This window comes from Neophocaena asiaeorientalis, unplaced genomic scaffold (genome assembly GCF_003031525.2).
Source record: "Neophocaena asiaeorientalis asiaeorientalis breed wild unplaced genomic scaffold, Neophocaena_asiaeorientalis_V1.1 scaffold148, whole genome shotgun sequence".
NCBI classification, from domain to species: Eukaryota; Metazoa; Chordata; class Mammalia; order Artiodactyla; family Phocoenidae; genus Neophocaena; species Neophocaena asiaeorientalis.
In genome coordinates, this window is record NW_020174050.1 from 3,072,752 (window position 1) to 3,090,061 (window position 17,310).

Below are 17,310 nucleotides of genomic sequence, written 5' to 3' on the forward strand. Positions count from 1 at the left end.
GGGTTCGTGCCCCGGTCCAGGAAGATCCCACATGCCGCGGAGCGGCTGGGCCTGTGAGCCATGGCCGCTGAGCCTGCGCGTCCGGAGCCTGTGCTCTGCAACGGGAGAGGCCACAACAGTGAGAGGCCCGCGTACCACACACACACACAAAAATATATATATATATATATATTTCTGAAAAGAATAAATATCGTATTGAGAAATAACTTTTGGAAGGACACATCAGCCAGAAGCATGTCCCGTGGTTCCCTCAGCATCTTCCAACCAAGAGGCTTGGCTTTCCCAAGCCTTCAGAGCAGGAAACATCATTCCTCTGAACCTCCATCACAGTAATGGCTTCCGAAGTACATACTTCAAAACCTATAGAGTACTTTGCCCATTTATTAGCTCCTTGGACCACTGCATTAGCCTGTGGATAGGGCAGGGAGGCATAGCTATGACCATTTTCCAAGGAGGTAAACCAATTTGTCCAGGGTCACAGTGGTAGTAAAAGATGAAGTTAGCATGAGAAACAAGGTCTTCTGATCCCCGATTCTACCACAGCCCTGGCCATGTCAGGGCAGCAGAACAAACCATCATGTGGAGTTAGTCTGAGATTTAGTTTGGAATTTTGTGGGGGAGAAACAGAAATTCCTGTAAAATGAAATTCTTGGGATCTCACAACCATCAGACTGACTATTTGAAGTCTGAGAGCCCAGAGGGTTAATTAAGGAAAAGAACTCCTTGAAACACTTCTCACTCGGCTTACAGGATGTCACACTCTTCTGGTTTTCCACCTGTTTTCAGTCTCGTGATGGATCTTCCTTAATATCTTCCATCCCCCACCACTCATTTGTAAATGCTGGAGTGCACCCAGATCTCAATTTCAGAACTTTTTCTCTGTGTATCCACTCCCTTCTTTATTTCACACAGTCTTCTGCCTTTAATAGCCAACTATATACTGATTATTCCTAAGCTAGATACTTTCCCTGATTTCCAAACTTCATTATCCAATGACCTGTCAAACTACCCATCCACTTGGATATACTCTGGACATTAAAACATAACATGTTCAATAACTGACAGTCCCCTAAAAAGTCTTTCCTTCCACAATGTTTCCATTCAATTAAATTCAACTCCATCCTTCTTGTATCTCAGGCCAAAAATCTGGTATCATCCTCTGGAAGGTGCAGAATGGCTCACTTTCAAGTGATTTCAGAGAGGATTACCCTAAACTTTTTACAACAGTGACAGAATTGGCCATTTTGAAGGCATTATGCAGAAGGAAAAAAAATTCCAGAAAACCAGACTTCGATTATCACAACTTTTTAAAACGAAGAAGCTGTAGGCACTGAATCTGGTCAATTCTAGAACATATTTCTCCCCACATGGTCACAAGACATTATAAAACATAAGTGCTGTTCATTAGGATCCAAACATGGATTCATTAAGGAGGAGACATAAAATATGGATCTTTTTTTTTTTTCCTTCTGTACGTGGGCCTGTCACTGTTGTGGCCTCTCCCGTTGCAGAGCACAGGCTCCAGACGCACAGGCTCAGCAGCCATGGCTCACGGGCCTAGCCACTCCGCGGCATGTGGGATCTTCCTGGACCGGGGCACGAACCCGTGTCCCCTGCATCGACAGGCGGACTCTCAACCACTGCGCCACCAGTGAAGCCCTGAAACATGGATCTTTTAAAAAAATCCTGTCTGATAACCAGCTGATGGTAACTACCCATCATATAAAACCAAACACGGGTACGACATTCAGTTTATTTGAATTCAGAGAAATATTTAGGAAAAGTCTTCCAAAAATTTTGTATGAGTCTTTAGTGCCATGTGCCTATTAAGAAATAAGCACAGCCAAAGCTAACATAATGGATCCAACACATGCGAAATGGAGGCCATGTGACAGGATGATACAAAGCTTTGGGTAAGGGCGTGGTTATACTCATTGGAAATATAGAAAATATACATTAAAAGATCAGTGGAATGGTGACTTTTCCAGTCAATCTATAAGAAGGGAGCAGTGATTTTCTATTTACTCTCTTTTTCTCTGGATGGCAGGATAGATAGCAAGGAAATATATGTCATATTCCTGGCCCTCAACTTGCCATCAGGAGTAATTCACATTCTGGGAAAAAATGATAAAAATTAATAGTTTATGAATCAGTCAATATTTATTGAAAATCTTTTTTTTTGTATCTAGTAATGTATAAGGGGTATAGAGTATTCAAAAGAAGTATAAAATGTACTGTGGTTTTCAAGAAACTTAGAAGAGGAATTTGAAGTTATGGGGACATATAAAGAATAACGCAAGGCTTTAGTAGTTAGAGTTCTTTGGTTTTTAGGGACCAAAAACAACTCTCTCTTAACCAAGAAGAAATTTGTGAGAAAGATATAGGGGGTTCGATAGAATTAAAAGCCAAAGAATCAGAGAAGTTCTAATGATTAGTTAGCAGTGCACTGCTTTTAGAAGGTGTGAACTCCAACTATTTTTATTTCTTGGCTGCATGTGGTCAAGGGAGACAGCATCTGATTACTTAGCTGGGATCACAGGCTCACCTCTTGGCCAGGCGACCAGTACATTGTAGTTGAAAAGCCACCAAGTTTGTATCTAATGGGAGAAATTTTTCCCACAGGAGAAAATCAGAGAGCTATTACTAGAGGAAGAATAAATGAATTCTGAACAGGCAAACAACAGAAGTCCACCATAGATACTAAATAGTATCAGATCAAACAATTTAGAGAAAGGTGATGTCAATGGGGAAGCTTTTATTGAGGAAGTGAGACTTTAACCTGACTTGGAAGATTGACAGGACTTTGATAAGCAAAGGAGGGACTGTAGGACATTTCAAATGGAAGAATAATCAGGACAATCGTAGCATGTTAAAGGTATGTAAGGGAGACTACCCTGACAGTAGTATAGGATCTCTATTTGGGAATAGTTCAGAATTTAGTTTGAAGGATCTTCAAAGCCATACTGAGAAGATAAACTTCACATTAATGGGTAATAGGCAATCATTTAAAGTTCTTGATCAGGGGATCCATGCCATAAATTGGTATGGTAAACAGAATAATGCCCCCCGTGCCCCAAAGATGTCAATGTCCTAATCCCTGGAACCTGTGAATATGGTACCTTACATGACAAAACGGACATTTCAGGTGTGATTAAAATTACAGACTTTGATCTGGCGAGATGATTCTGATTAGCCTGGTGAACTCAGTCTAATCACATGAGCCCTTAAAAGCAGGGAACTGTCCCAGCTGTGGTCAAAGCTATAGTCTGAGAAGGACTTGACCCATAGTTACTGACTTTGAGACAAGGAAAGAGGCCATAAACCATGAAATGCAGGTGGCCTATAGCAGCTTGAGAAGACAAGGAAATGGATTCTCCCAGAGAGCCTCCAGAAAAGAATGTAGCCTTGCCAGCACCTTACTATTTACTCAGTGCTGACACCTTGATCTTAGCCCAGGGAAGCCCAAGTTGGACTTCTGATCTACAGGATTGAAAAATAACCAGTTCTATTGGTTTAAGGCACTGAATTTGTGGTAGTGTGTTACAGCACGAATATAAATTGAAGATAAATGGTGTTTTGGGAAAATTGAAATGAGCTTATTTGAGAAGACTGATTGAGAAAAAAGATACTGGAGACAGAGATCCCAGCTAGTAGAGTGTTGTAACAACCTAGATATAAACTGAAGAAAGCTTATGTCTGGGAGAACAGAGAGCAGGAGGAAAATATTAGACACATCACAGAGAGAAAACTGGAAGTGTTTAGTGATTGGATATGCGAAATAAGAGAAACTGGAGTCAAAAAGAATTCAGTTTGGGAAAAAGGAAGTTAATTTAGTTTAAATATGTTGAATGTAAGATAACAGCAGGGTATATTTGTAGAAATAGCATGTTCAAGGTGTTTAGTAATACCTCAAAATTATATATACTATTTTACAATTTACAGAATACTTTTGTTAACTCTTTGTTTAAATGCACTCTCTGAGATGGAAGGAAGAGATTAATAATTATTACCTATAAGAGAATATGGTCTCCTGAAAGGTTGTGGTTTGCTCTGAGTCACAAAACAAGTAAAGTCACAGAACTTACATGTTATTCCAGGTCTCCTCCCAAATTTCCATCTACTTAAAGCTTCCTCCTTCATGTGGAACTTGGGGATGTGGTGTGAGCTAAAGATGTAATGGGAACTCCCATCACAGAGACTACAGTTGATTCCAGAGAAACATTTCAAGTTAAACACTTCAAAGGAGTGAGGGTAGAGGAAAAATGCCAAGAAAACCAATGATTGACGCCAAGGAAACGTCTTCACCCAAGGAATTGGTAAAAGGAAAAAGAGCCATTGAAGGCAAAAGGAATGGTTAAATATTTCATTCATTCATTCAGCAATTACTTACTGAAGGCTTAGTATGTGTCTTACTGTTCTACATCCCAACAGTAAGTGATGAACAAGAAAGATAATGCCTGGAATTTGTATTTCTAGTGGGAAAAGAAAGAAAATAAATAAATACTAATAACAATAATAGTATCAAACACTTATATAGGACTTACCATTTACAGTAAAGCTTTTAAAATGTAATAACTTATTAAATACTTATAACAACCCTATGAGGTATGTAACTACTTTTATAAGACTCAGATGAGGAAACTGAGGCAGAGAGTAACTGCCTGAGGTCTTGTGGGTAGTGATAAAATAAGGTAGTAATACATAATATACTCTGGTTTTGGGGGCTGCTTTAGCTAGGGTGTCCAGGGAGGCATCTATATGGAAGTAATATATGACCATAGATGTAGAGATGTGTGGCAAACTCGGCTATGCAAATTTGTGGAGCCAAAGTATTTTGGACCTGGATCAGGAAATACAAGGACTCTAACGTTCAAAAGACAGTAAGATCAAGGAAGAACTTCAAGATGGTGGAGGAGTAAGATGTGGAGATCACTTTCCTCCCCATAGGTACACCAGAAATACATCTACACGTGGAACAACTCCTACAGAACACCTACTGAACACTGGCAGAAGACCTCAGACCTCCCAAAAGGCAAGAAACTCCCCACGTACCTGGGTAGGGCAAAAGAAAAAAGAATAAACAGAGACAAAATGATAGCGATGCGACCTGCACCAGTGGGAGGGAGCCGTGAAGGAGAAAAGGTTTCCACACAGTAGAGGACCCTTCACGGGCGGAGACTGTGGGTGGCAGAGGGGGGAAGCTTCGGAGCCAGCCACGGAGGAGAGCGCAGCAACAGGGGTGCGGGGGACAAAGCGGAGAGATTGCCACACAGAGGATCGGTGCCGACCAGCACTCACTAGCCTAAGAGGCTTGTCTGCTCACCCGCCGGGGTGGGCGGGGCTGGGAGCTGAGGCTCGGCCTTTGGTCGGATCCCGGGGAGAGGCCCGGTGTTGGCTGCGTGAACACAGCCTGAAGGGGTTAGTGTGCCACAGCTGGCAGGGAGGGAGCCCGGGAAAAAATCTGGAGCTACCGAAGAGGCAAGAGACCATTGTTTTGGGGTGCGCGAGGAGAGGGGATTCAGAGCATTGCCTAAACGAGCTCCAGAGACGGGCGCGAGCCGTGTCTATCAGTGCGGACCCCAGAGACGGCATGAGACGCTAAGGATGCTGCTGCCACCACCACCAAGAAGCCTGTGTGCGAGCACGGGTCACTATCCACACCTCGCCTCCCGGGAGCCTGTGCAGTCCGCCACTGCCAGGGTCCCGTGATCCAGGGACAACTTCCCCGGGAGAACGCACGGCGCGCCTCAGGCTGGTACAATGTCACGCTGGCCTCTGCCGCCGCAGGCTCGACCCGCACTCCGTGCCCCTCCCTCCCCATGGCCTGAGTGAGCCAGAGCCCCCAATCAGCTGCTCCTTTAACCCCGTCCTGTCTGAGCGAAGAGCAGATGCCCTCAGGCGACCTACACACAGAGGCGGGTTCAAATCCAAAGCTGAACCCCGGGAGCTGTGCGAACAAAGAAGAGAAATGGAAATTTCTCCCAGCAGCCTCAGGAGCAGCGGATTAAATCTCCACAATCAACTTGAGGTACCCTACGTCTGTGGCATACCTGAATAGACAATGAATCATCCCAAAATTGAGGTGGTGGACTTGGGTTTTGCTATATGCAATTGACTAGTTTTCTGATTTTTATGTTTATTTTAGTACAGATTTTAGCACATGTTATCACTGTGCTAAATCACTGGTGGATTTGTTTATTGGTTTGGTTGCTGTCTTCTTTTTTCTATTACTTGTTAATTTTCATTATTTAAATAACTTTTAAATTTAATTTAATTCTATTTATTGATTTATTATTTTTCTTTTTTTTTTCTCCTTTTTCTTCTGAGCCGTGTGGCTGACCGGGTGTTGGTGCTTCGGTTGGCTGTCAGGCCTGAGCCTCTGAGGTGGGAGAGCCAAGTTCAGGACCACCAGAGACCTCCAGGCCCCACACAATATCAATGGGTGAGAGCTCTCCTAGAGATCTCTGTCTCAACACTGAGACCTAGCACCACTCAATGACCAACAAGCTCCACTGCTGGACACCCTATGCCAAAAAACTAGGAAGACAGGAACACAACCCCACCCATTAGCAGAGAGGCTGCCTTAAATCATAATAAGTTCAAAGACACGCCAAAACACCCCACCGGATATAGTCCTGCCCACCATAAAGGCAATATCCAACCTCAACCACCAGAACACAGGCACTAGTCGCCTCCACCAGGAAGCCTACACAACCCACTGAGCCAACCTTACCCAGTGGGAGCAGACGCCAAAAACAATGGGAACTATGAACCTGCAGCCTGTGAAAAAGAGACCCCAAACACAGTAAGTTAAGCAAAATGAGAAGACAGAGAAATATGCAGCAGATGAAGGAGCAAAGTAAAGACCCACCAGACCAAACAAATGAAGAGGAAATAGGCAGTCTACCTGAAAAAGAATTCAGAATAATGATAGTAAAAATGATCCAAAATCTTGGAAATAGAATCGATTACATACAAGAAATGTTTAACAAGGACCTTCAAGAAATAAAGTGCAAACAAACAATGATGAACAACACAATAAATGAAATTAAAAACTCTCTGGAAGGAATCAATAGCAGAATAACTGAGGCAGAAGGACGGATAAGTGACCTGGAAGATAATATACTGGAAATAACTACTGCAGAGCAGAATAAAGAAAAAAGAATGAAGAGAATAGAGGACAGTCTCAGAGACCTCTGGGACACAATAAACACACCAACGTTCGAATTGTAGGGGTTGCAGAAGATGAAGAGAAAAAGAAAGGGACTGAGAAAATATTTGAAGAGATTATAGTTGAAAACTTCCCGAATATGGGAAAGGAAATAGTCAATCAAGTCCAGGAAACGCAGAGAGTCCCATACAAGATAAATCCAAGGAGAAACATGCCAAGACACATATTAATCAAGCTATCAAAAATTAAGTACAAAGAAAAACTACTAAAAACAGCAAGGGAAAAGCAACAAATAACTTAAAAGGGAATCCCCATAAGTTTAACAGCTGATCTTTCAGCAGAAACTCTGCAAGCCAGAAGGGAGTAGCAGGACATATTTAGAGTGGTGAAAAGGAAAAACCTACAACCAAGTTTTCTCTACCAGCAAGGATCTCATTCAGATTCGATGGAGAAATTAAAACCTTTAGAGACAAGCAAAAGCTAAGAGAATTCAGCACCACCAAACCAGCTTTATGACAAATGCTAAAGAAACTTATTTTCTAGGCAGGAACCATAAGACAAGGGAAAGACCTACAATAATAACCCAAAACAATTAAGAAAATGGTAATAGGAACATACATACCAATAACTACCTTAAATGTAAATGGATTAAATGCTCCAACCAAAAGACATAGACTGGCCGAATGGATACAAAAATAAGACCCATATATAAGCTGTCTACAAGAGATCCACTTCAGACCTAGGGACACATACAGACGGAAAGTGAGGGGATGTTAAAAGATATTCCATGCAAATGGAAATCAAAAGAAAGCTGGAGTAGCAATTCTCAGACAAAACAGACTTTAAATAAAGATCATTACAAGAGACAAGGAAGGATACTACATAATGATAAAGGGAACAATCCAAGAAGAAGATATAACAATTGTAAATATTTATGCACCCAACATAGGAGCACTTCAATACATAAGGCAAATGCTAACAGCCATAAAAGGGGAAATTGACAGTAACACAGTCATAGTAGGGGACTTTAACACTCTACTTTCACCAATGGACAGATCATCCAAAATGAAAATAAATAAGGAAACACAAGCTTTAAATGACACATTACACAAGATGGACTTAATTGATATTTATAGGACATTCCATCAAAAACAACAGAATACACGTTCTTCTCCAGTGCTCATGGAACATTCTCCAGGGTAGCTCATATCTTGGATCACAAATCAAGGCTTGGTAAATTTAAGAAAATTCAGAATTGTATCAAGTATCTTTTCCAATCACAGTACTCTGAGATTAGATATCAATTACAGGAAATAAGGACTGTAAAAAAATACAACACATGGAGGCTAAACTATACAGTACTAAAAAACCAAGACATCACTGAAGAAATCAGAGGAAATCAAAAAATACCTAGAAAGAAATGACAATGAAAACACGATGACCCAAAACCTATGCTATGCAGCAAAAGCAGTTCTAAGAGGTAAGTTTACAGCAAAACAATCCTACCTCAAGAAACAAGAAACAATTCAAATAAAAAACCTAACCTTACACCTAAAGCAATTTGAGATAAAAGAACAAAAAGTCCCAAACATAGCAGAAGGAAAGATATCATGAAGATCAGATCAGAAATAAATGGAAAAGAAATGAAGGAAACGATAGCAAAGATCAATAAAACTAAAAGCTGTTTCTTTGAGAAGATAAACAAAATTGATAAACCATTAGCCAGACTCATCAAAAAAAAAACAGGGAAGAGGCTCAAATCAGCAGAATTAGAAATGAAAAAGGAGATGTAACAACTGACACTGCAGAAATACAACGGGTCATGAGACATAACAACAGCAACTATATGCCAATAAAATGGACAACCTGGAAGAAACAGACAAATTCTTAGAAAAGCACAACCTTCTGAGACTTAGCCAGGAAGAAATAGAAAATACCAGACCAATCACAAGCCCTGAAATTAAAACTGTGATTAAAAGTCTTCCAACAAGCAAAAGCCCAGAACCAGAAGGCTTCACAGGCTAATTCTATCAATCATTTAGAGAAGAGCTAACACCTATCCTTCTCAAACTCTTCCAAAGTATAGCAGAGGGAGGAACAATCGTAAACTCATTCTACGAGGCCACCATCAGCCTGATACCAAAACCAGACAAAGGTGTCACAAAAAAAGAAAACTACAGGCCAATATCACTGATAAAGATAGATGCAAAAATCCTCAACAAAATATTAGCAAACAGAAGCCAGCAGCACATTAAAAGGATCATACACCATGATCAAGTGGGGTTTATCCCAGGAATGCAAGGATTCTTCAATATACGCAAATCAATCAATGTGATACACCATATTAACAAATTAAGGGAGAAAAACCATATGATCATCTCAAAAGATGCAGAAAAAGCTTTTGACAAAATTCAACACCCATTTATGATAAAACACTCCAGAAAGTAGGCATAGAGGGAACTTATCTCAACATAATAAAGGTCATATATTTCAAACCCACAACCAGCATCATTCTCAATGGTGAAAAACTGAGACCATTTCCACTAAGATCAGGAACAAGGCAAGGTTGCCCGTTCGCACCACTCTTATTCAACATAGTTTTGGAAGTTTTAGGGACAGCAGTCATAGAAGAAAAATAAATAAAAGGAATCCAAATTGGAAAAGAAGTAAAACTGTCACTATTTGCAGATGACATGATACTATACATAGAGAATCCTAAAGATGCTACCAGAAAACTGTTAGAGCTAATCAATGAATTTGGTAAAGTGGCAGGATACAAAATTAAAGCACAGAAATCTCTTGCATTCCTGTACACTAATGATGAAAAATCTGAAAGAGAAATTAAGGAAACACTCCCATTTACCATTACAAGAAAAAGAATAAAATACCTGAGTAAACCTACCTAAGGAGACAAAAGACCTGTATGCAGAAAATTATAAGGCACTGATGAAGGAATTAAAGACAATACAAACAGATGGAGAGATATACCATGTTCTTGGATTGGAAGAATAAACATTATGAAAATGACTCTACTACCCAAAGCAATCTACAGATTCAGTGCAATCCCTATCAAACTACCACTGGCATTTTTTACAGAACTAGAGCAAAAAATTTCACAATTTGTATGGAAACACAAAAAATCCCGAAGAGCCAAAGCAATCTTGAGAAAGAAAAACAGAGCTGGAGGAATCAGGCCCCCTGACTTCAGACTATACTACAAAACTACAGTAATGAAGACAGTATGGTACTGGCACAAAAACAGAAATATAGATCAATAGAACAGGATAGAAAGCCCAGTGATAAACCCATGCACATATGGTCAACTTGCCTTTGATAAAAGAGGCAAGAATATACAATGGAGGAAAGACAGCCTCTTCAATAAGTGGTGCTGGGAAAATTGGACAGCTACATGTAAAAGAATGAAAGCAGAACACTCTCTAACACCATACACAAAAATAAACTCAATATGGATTAAAGACATAAATGTAAGACCAGACACTATAAAACTCTTAGAGGAAAACATAGGCAGAACACTCCATGACATAAATCACAACAAGATCCTTTTTGACCCACCTCATAGAGAAATGGAAATAAAAACAAAAATACACAAATGGGATGTAAAGAAGCTTAAAATCCTTTGCACCGCAAAGGAAACCATAAACAAGATGCAAAGATAATCTTCAGACTGTGAGAAAATATTTGCAAATGAAGCCACTGACAAAGGATTAATCTCCAAAATGTACAAACAGCTCATGCAGCTCAATATCCAAAAAACAAAAAACCCAATCCAAAGGGCAGAACACCTAAATAGATATTTCTCTAAAAAAGATACACAGATTGCCAAGAAACACATGAAAAGATGCTCAACATCATTAATCATTAGAGAAATGCAAGTCAAAACTACAATGAGGTATCTCCTCACACCAGTCAGAATGGCCATCATCAAAAAATCTACAAACTATAAATGCTGGAGAGTGTGTGGAGAAAAGGGAACTGTTGGTGGGAATGTAAATTGATATAACTATTATGGAGAACAGTAGGCAGGTTCCTTAAAAAACTAAAAATAGAACTACCTTACGACCCAGCAATCCTACTACTGGACATATACCCTGAGAAAACCATCATTCAGAGTCATGTACCACTATGTTCTTTGCAGCACTACTTACAAGAGACAGAACATGGAAACAACCTAAGTGTCCATCGACAGATGAATGGATAAAAAGATGTGGCACATATATACAATGGATTATTACTCAGCCATAGAAAGAAAGGAAATTGAGGTATTTGTAGTGAGGTGGATGGACCTAGAGTCTGTCATACATAGTGAAGTAAGTCAGAAAGAGAAAAACAAATACCATATGCTAACACATATATATGAAATCTAAAAAAACAGAAATGGTTCCGATGAACCTAGGGGCAGGACGAGAATAAAGACGCAGATGTAGATAATGGACTTGAGTACACGGGGGAGGGGGTTTGTAAGCTGGGACGAAGTAAGGGAATGGCACTGACATATATATACCACCAAATGTAAAATAGAAAGCTAGTGGGAAGCAGCTGCATAGCACAGGGAGATCAGCTTCGTGCTTTGCGACCACCAAGAGGGGTGGGATAGGGAGGGTGGGAGGGAGACGTAAGAGGGAGGAGATATGGGGATGTAGGTATACATATAGCTGATTCACTTTGTTATACAGCAGAAACTAACACAACATTTTAAAGCAATTATACTCCAATAAAAATGGTTAAAAAAAAAAGAAAAGAGACCCCAGAGAGCTCCCTAGTCCCTTCCAACATGAGAGGACACAGTGAGAAATTGGCAATCTACAACCCAGAAAATGCCCTTCATCAGAACCTGACCATGCTGGACCTTGGTCTTGAACTTCCAGCTTCCAGAACTGTAAGAAATAAATTTCTGTTGTTTGTAAGCTAAAAAAAAAAAAAAAAAAAAAAAAGAATAAGACTGCAAGATCAGTATGTCTGGAGCATGCTCAATGCAATAGCAAGGAAGTCAGAGTAGTAGGTGAGGGCATAAAATTTAGGAGGTTTCGGATTTGTTAAGGTATTTGCCTTTAGTTAAAAATGTAACAGCTCATCAAAGGTTTGGGAATAGGATGGTGATAAAATTTGTATTTCAGAATGTCATTTGCAGCTACATGAATGGACCTAGAGATTATCATACTAAGCGAAGTAAGTCAGAAAGAGAAAGACAAATACCTTATGATATCACTTGCACGTGGAATCTAAAATATGACACAAATGAAATTATCTACGAAACAGAAACAGACCCGAAGACATAGAGAACAGACTTGTGGTTGCCAAGCGGTGTTTGGGGTGGGGGAGGGTTGGACTGGGAGTTTGGGATGAGCAGATGGAAACTATTATACATGGAATGGATAAACAAGGTCCTATTGTATAGCACAGGGAACTATGTTCAATATCCTGTAATAATCCATAATGGAAAAGAATATGAATATATATATTCATATTCTGAATCACTTTGATGTACACCAGCAACTAAACTAACATAACATTGTAAATCAAGTATACTTCAATTTAAAAACATGTGTACTCCAAAAAGACCAGTCTGTCTGCTCTGGGGAAAATAGACTAAAGAGGGGCAAAACAAGCCTGGAAGACAAGGTAGGGGGTTATTTTATTCATCCACTTAAATTATAACATGGCTAGGACAACGATAATAGTAGTGAGGGTCATGAGAAGTGGTTGAACTTGGGCTGTGTTTAGAATGAACCTCATATCAACAGGACTTGATGATGGCTATAACCAGGAGAGCAGGTGTGGGAGCACAGTGGCATGAAAATCAGGAGAAAAGAAATCTAAGATTTGCAACAATAGCCAACACTGTCCAGTACACAAGAAACCCAGAAGGAAAAAAAAAAAACTGAAGAGTAAAAATGTCACTGGGTTTGACTTCTGAATGTCATGCATTTGAAAGAATGTTTTTAGTAGTTGTTGAAGTGGATGATGAAGTTAGATCACTCTAGATTAAAGGAGTTGGTGTTGGCTATTGTGTTGACTGGTAGAAAATACTTATCCAGAATCTTGACTGTGAAAGAGAATGGAAATGGCAAGCTCTCAACTGTTCAATAATTTTATATTTTTTTGATTTTCCAGACCCTGTGCTCTTCTCTTTGGCCTTTTCTGTGTTCATTAGAATCAGTAGTTAAAGAAAGTTGACATCAGGGAGGAGGTTAACATTATTGGCTAAAATGCAATTAGGACTGCTTTGTGACAGCCTGGAGGGGTGGGATGGGGAGAGTGGGAGGGAGGGAGACGCAAGAGGGAAGACATATGGGAACATATGTATATGTATAGCTGATTCACTTTGTTATAAAGCAGAAACTAACACACCATTGTAAAGCAATTATACCCCAATAAAGATGTTTAAAAAAAAAAAATGCAATTAGGACTAACCAATGGATTTTAGTACTTCCAGTCAACTCTGGCATTTATACCACAGGCAACTGAGAGTTGGCTCTCATCCCAGGTTTCAGGAAAGGGACAAATGCATATGAGTCATGTGCTTACATAAGATGAAGTCTAGCTTACAGTAGGAGAATTTGGCTGCGGATATATAAATAAGCCCCTATAACTGGGTAGGGCCTCTTTATAAAACATGGGTTGGACTACAGAACAGAAAGTTGAACTGGAGAACATACACAGCAGCTATATTGAGAATTTATTCCCCTCCAATGTATGTGATGGTTCCTGATCTGTTGGTCATGTCATATAATTTAGAAATCGTGAATAGGAGATTTCAGGTTAGTGGATACAATCATAGCTGACTTCTCAGAGGTAACAATCTGCTCTCCTTTACATGACTAGACTGGGAATCCTAGTGAGATCTGGTAGTTGAAATAAAGTGCCACATTATAGCCTTGTTTCTGCTTTTTTAATTTGTGCTTCAGAATCTCCAACAGTCCATAGCCTCCACTGTATTATTTCATAGCTTGGGACCCAATCTTCAGTAGTTTTTATGCTTAATATATATTTGCTTTCCAGCCATTTATCATTCTGTGATACTTAGTAGAAGAGTTCAATATTTATTACTAAAATGATAATATAAGTAATGATTTGTCATTAGGACCAATCTAGACTGTAAAAAAAGCCCCAAACCAAGACTGTACAGACAGTGTCTACCTCTTTAGGCATACACAGACAGACAGACAGACAGACACACACACATAAAATACAGTTTGTTTTTAGCAATCTGCATATAAAACTACAAATAAACACATCCAGAGTTGAATGACAAAGAAAAGATTTTTAAAAATCACAGAAATAGGTTCTGAATCTAGGCCTATACTATTGGAAATTTAGGTCTTAAAAAACATGTAAGAAACCAACCTTGGAAATCAAATCACAAGAGAATGGAATTCCTTTGAAAGCCCTTGACATTGAGAAAATGCAAATTTAGCATATAATAAAAAAATTGCCTTTTTTCACAGATTTTAATAAATTTGTATTTTCTTATCAGAATGGGCAGCATTAGTTTCAGGCTTGATACTTCATCAGGAAACAAATCCAAAAGGCCATGGCCCTTAGAGCAGCCACAGATCTGTTTACTACAATGGTAAAAGGATTTCTTGTTATTGGGTCGCAAACTGGTCCCCATACAGGGAGGGCAAGGAGATACCAAAGAAAGGGGCAGAACACTCCAGATTGTTAGGTGTCAGATTGAATAAGAAAGGAACTTATATATGAGGGCTTGGGCAGTGGCAAGATGGGTAAATCTCCAACACCACCTGCCAGATTCTTAAAACTTTATATAGAGGGCTTAACGGGGTTCAGTCACATATACATTCCAGGTGGTCTCAACGACACGTTATTTTCTCAAGGCTGCATCCTTGAAAATGGTTCCCACTGTGGGAACAGTGGACAGAATATATGTTCCAAGGACAGGGGATGGGATGAGGAAACTCTAATTGCCCTCGTCCAGCTCTAGGGTCAACAGGTGATCATGTCCTTTAGCTGACCTCTTCCAACACCTGCATGTATCAATATATTCCACTAAAGGAAGAGTTTAGGGGTCATGCTCTAAATGTCACTCACCGACTTCAGCTGCAAGATCTTGTGTCATTGGAAAAAGTTATAGTATGTAACAGGTGTGTGTATAACAAGAACCAAAATTTCATTAAAATTTATGGTTACTTATGCCTTTTTTAAAACTATGTGCTCTATATTTGCAATAAATTATTTGTTTTATATAACTAGTTTTTAATTACAAAATAATGTTTGTTTTTAGCAAAATTTTAAAGTACTATTAAGTAGAAATAGGTTTAAAGTTACCCCTTTTCCCTACTTCTTAAATTACCACATCTTGATTTATAGTTTTGCAGTCTTTTATGTGAATGAGATTGGGAGTATATTTATATGTGCAGGAATGGAGTAATTCTGTGTGTACCATTTTGCTTCTTGTTTTTAACACTTAACAATGGTACTTTCACATTCCATTAAATATTATTCGATAGCATTTTAATGACTGTGTAATCTCGAAGCAAAGCTATATCACTGGATGTGTAAATTGTTTCTAATTTTCCAAATTTGTACAAATTTTGATGAATATACCTGTAACACAACCATTGTTTCCTAGAATAAGCACCGGAAAGTAAAATTACTGGAACAAAGTTAAGGATATATAAAATTTTACTTTTGATACAACTTGCAGCAATCATTCTCTAAGTTCCAGATGATAAAAGATACATTTTAATACCAATAAAACACTATGGCAAATTAGTTGATCATGAGTTACCTATGAGTTTTTCATCCCATTCTTCCATCATTCCTTCCTTCTCTCTCTGCACAATTTGGGAAAAGTTCCAGATATCTGGAACTCTGCTTCTAAATACATCAGTATTTATTTCCAAAGAATATGGATACTCTGTTACAGAACCACAGCAGGTTATTAAAATCAAGAAATTCAACATTGATATACTACTGTCTGATATTCATTCATATCTAAATTTCATCAACTGTCCTAATATGTCCCCATGTTATCTCTTTTTTTTTTTTTTTTTTTGGTTGAGAATTCAATCCAGGATCACACTTTGCACTCAGTTGTCAACTTTATTTAATTTGCTTTAATCTGGAACAGTTCCTCAGCATCTTGATCTCCTAAACCATAAATGTTCTTCCCAGAATTAACGTCAACCCTTTAGATTAAGACAAATGACTCCCTTTAAAAGACCAGTGTCACGGAGGAGGGATAACCCATTAGCACTTTTAACTACATTAGCATATTTTCATGTGTCATCTTAGCAGTAAAGTGTGCCCCACCAGGAGAGGGATTTTAATAAGAGGAGAGTGAAGGAAAATTGCAGAATATGGAAAGTTATTGAAGATGATTATCCTGGCTAAAAAGTTAGAGTGATTTTGTGAGAATTGAGACAACAGAAGGAAGGTTTTGAAGGCTGGAATCGTGATGATATATAGAGAAAGGGATGTTACACAGAGATATGGAGGACATCAACATATAGTTTTGGTCTTTTTACCAATTTTCCCAAATATAAGAAAATTCTGTAACTAATGCAATGGAGTTTATATAAGCTAACTATATCATTCTCTTCTATCTGTAATTCACCTTTCTCCTCCTGGTGACTAATAATACTTTCTCAAAGAGCAACAGTATGATCTGGGACTGATTATTTGTTTGCTTTTTAAGTCAGTTCTCAAGTACATTGGTTAAAAGGGGAGAATTCCCACTTGGTCAATTAAATCCATAAATATCTCATTGAACTAGTTAGGACTAACATTATCAAAGAGCAACAGTATGATCTGGGACTGATTATTTGTTTGCTTTTTAAGTCAGTTCTCAAGTACATTGGTTAAAAGGGGAGAATTCCCACTTGGTCAATTAAATCCATAAATATCTCATTGAACTAGTTAGGACTAACATTATTCAGTATAGTAAAATTCACAGCATAAGCAACCCATAAGAATTGTAGCAGTTTTATGGCTACAAGTCCTAACTTTCTGAGGTTAAATTCATTTCACCACAACTTTGCTAAATAACTCTCATTTGCTCTGTCCATGCTCACCTGTGAATGTCCCCTGAGAACACGCATGTGATCAGACAAAGCCATGTTTTTCTTAGTCTGCTGGGAGAATGCACTTCTAAGGAG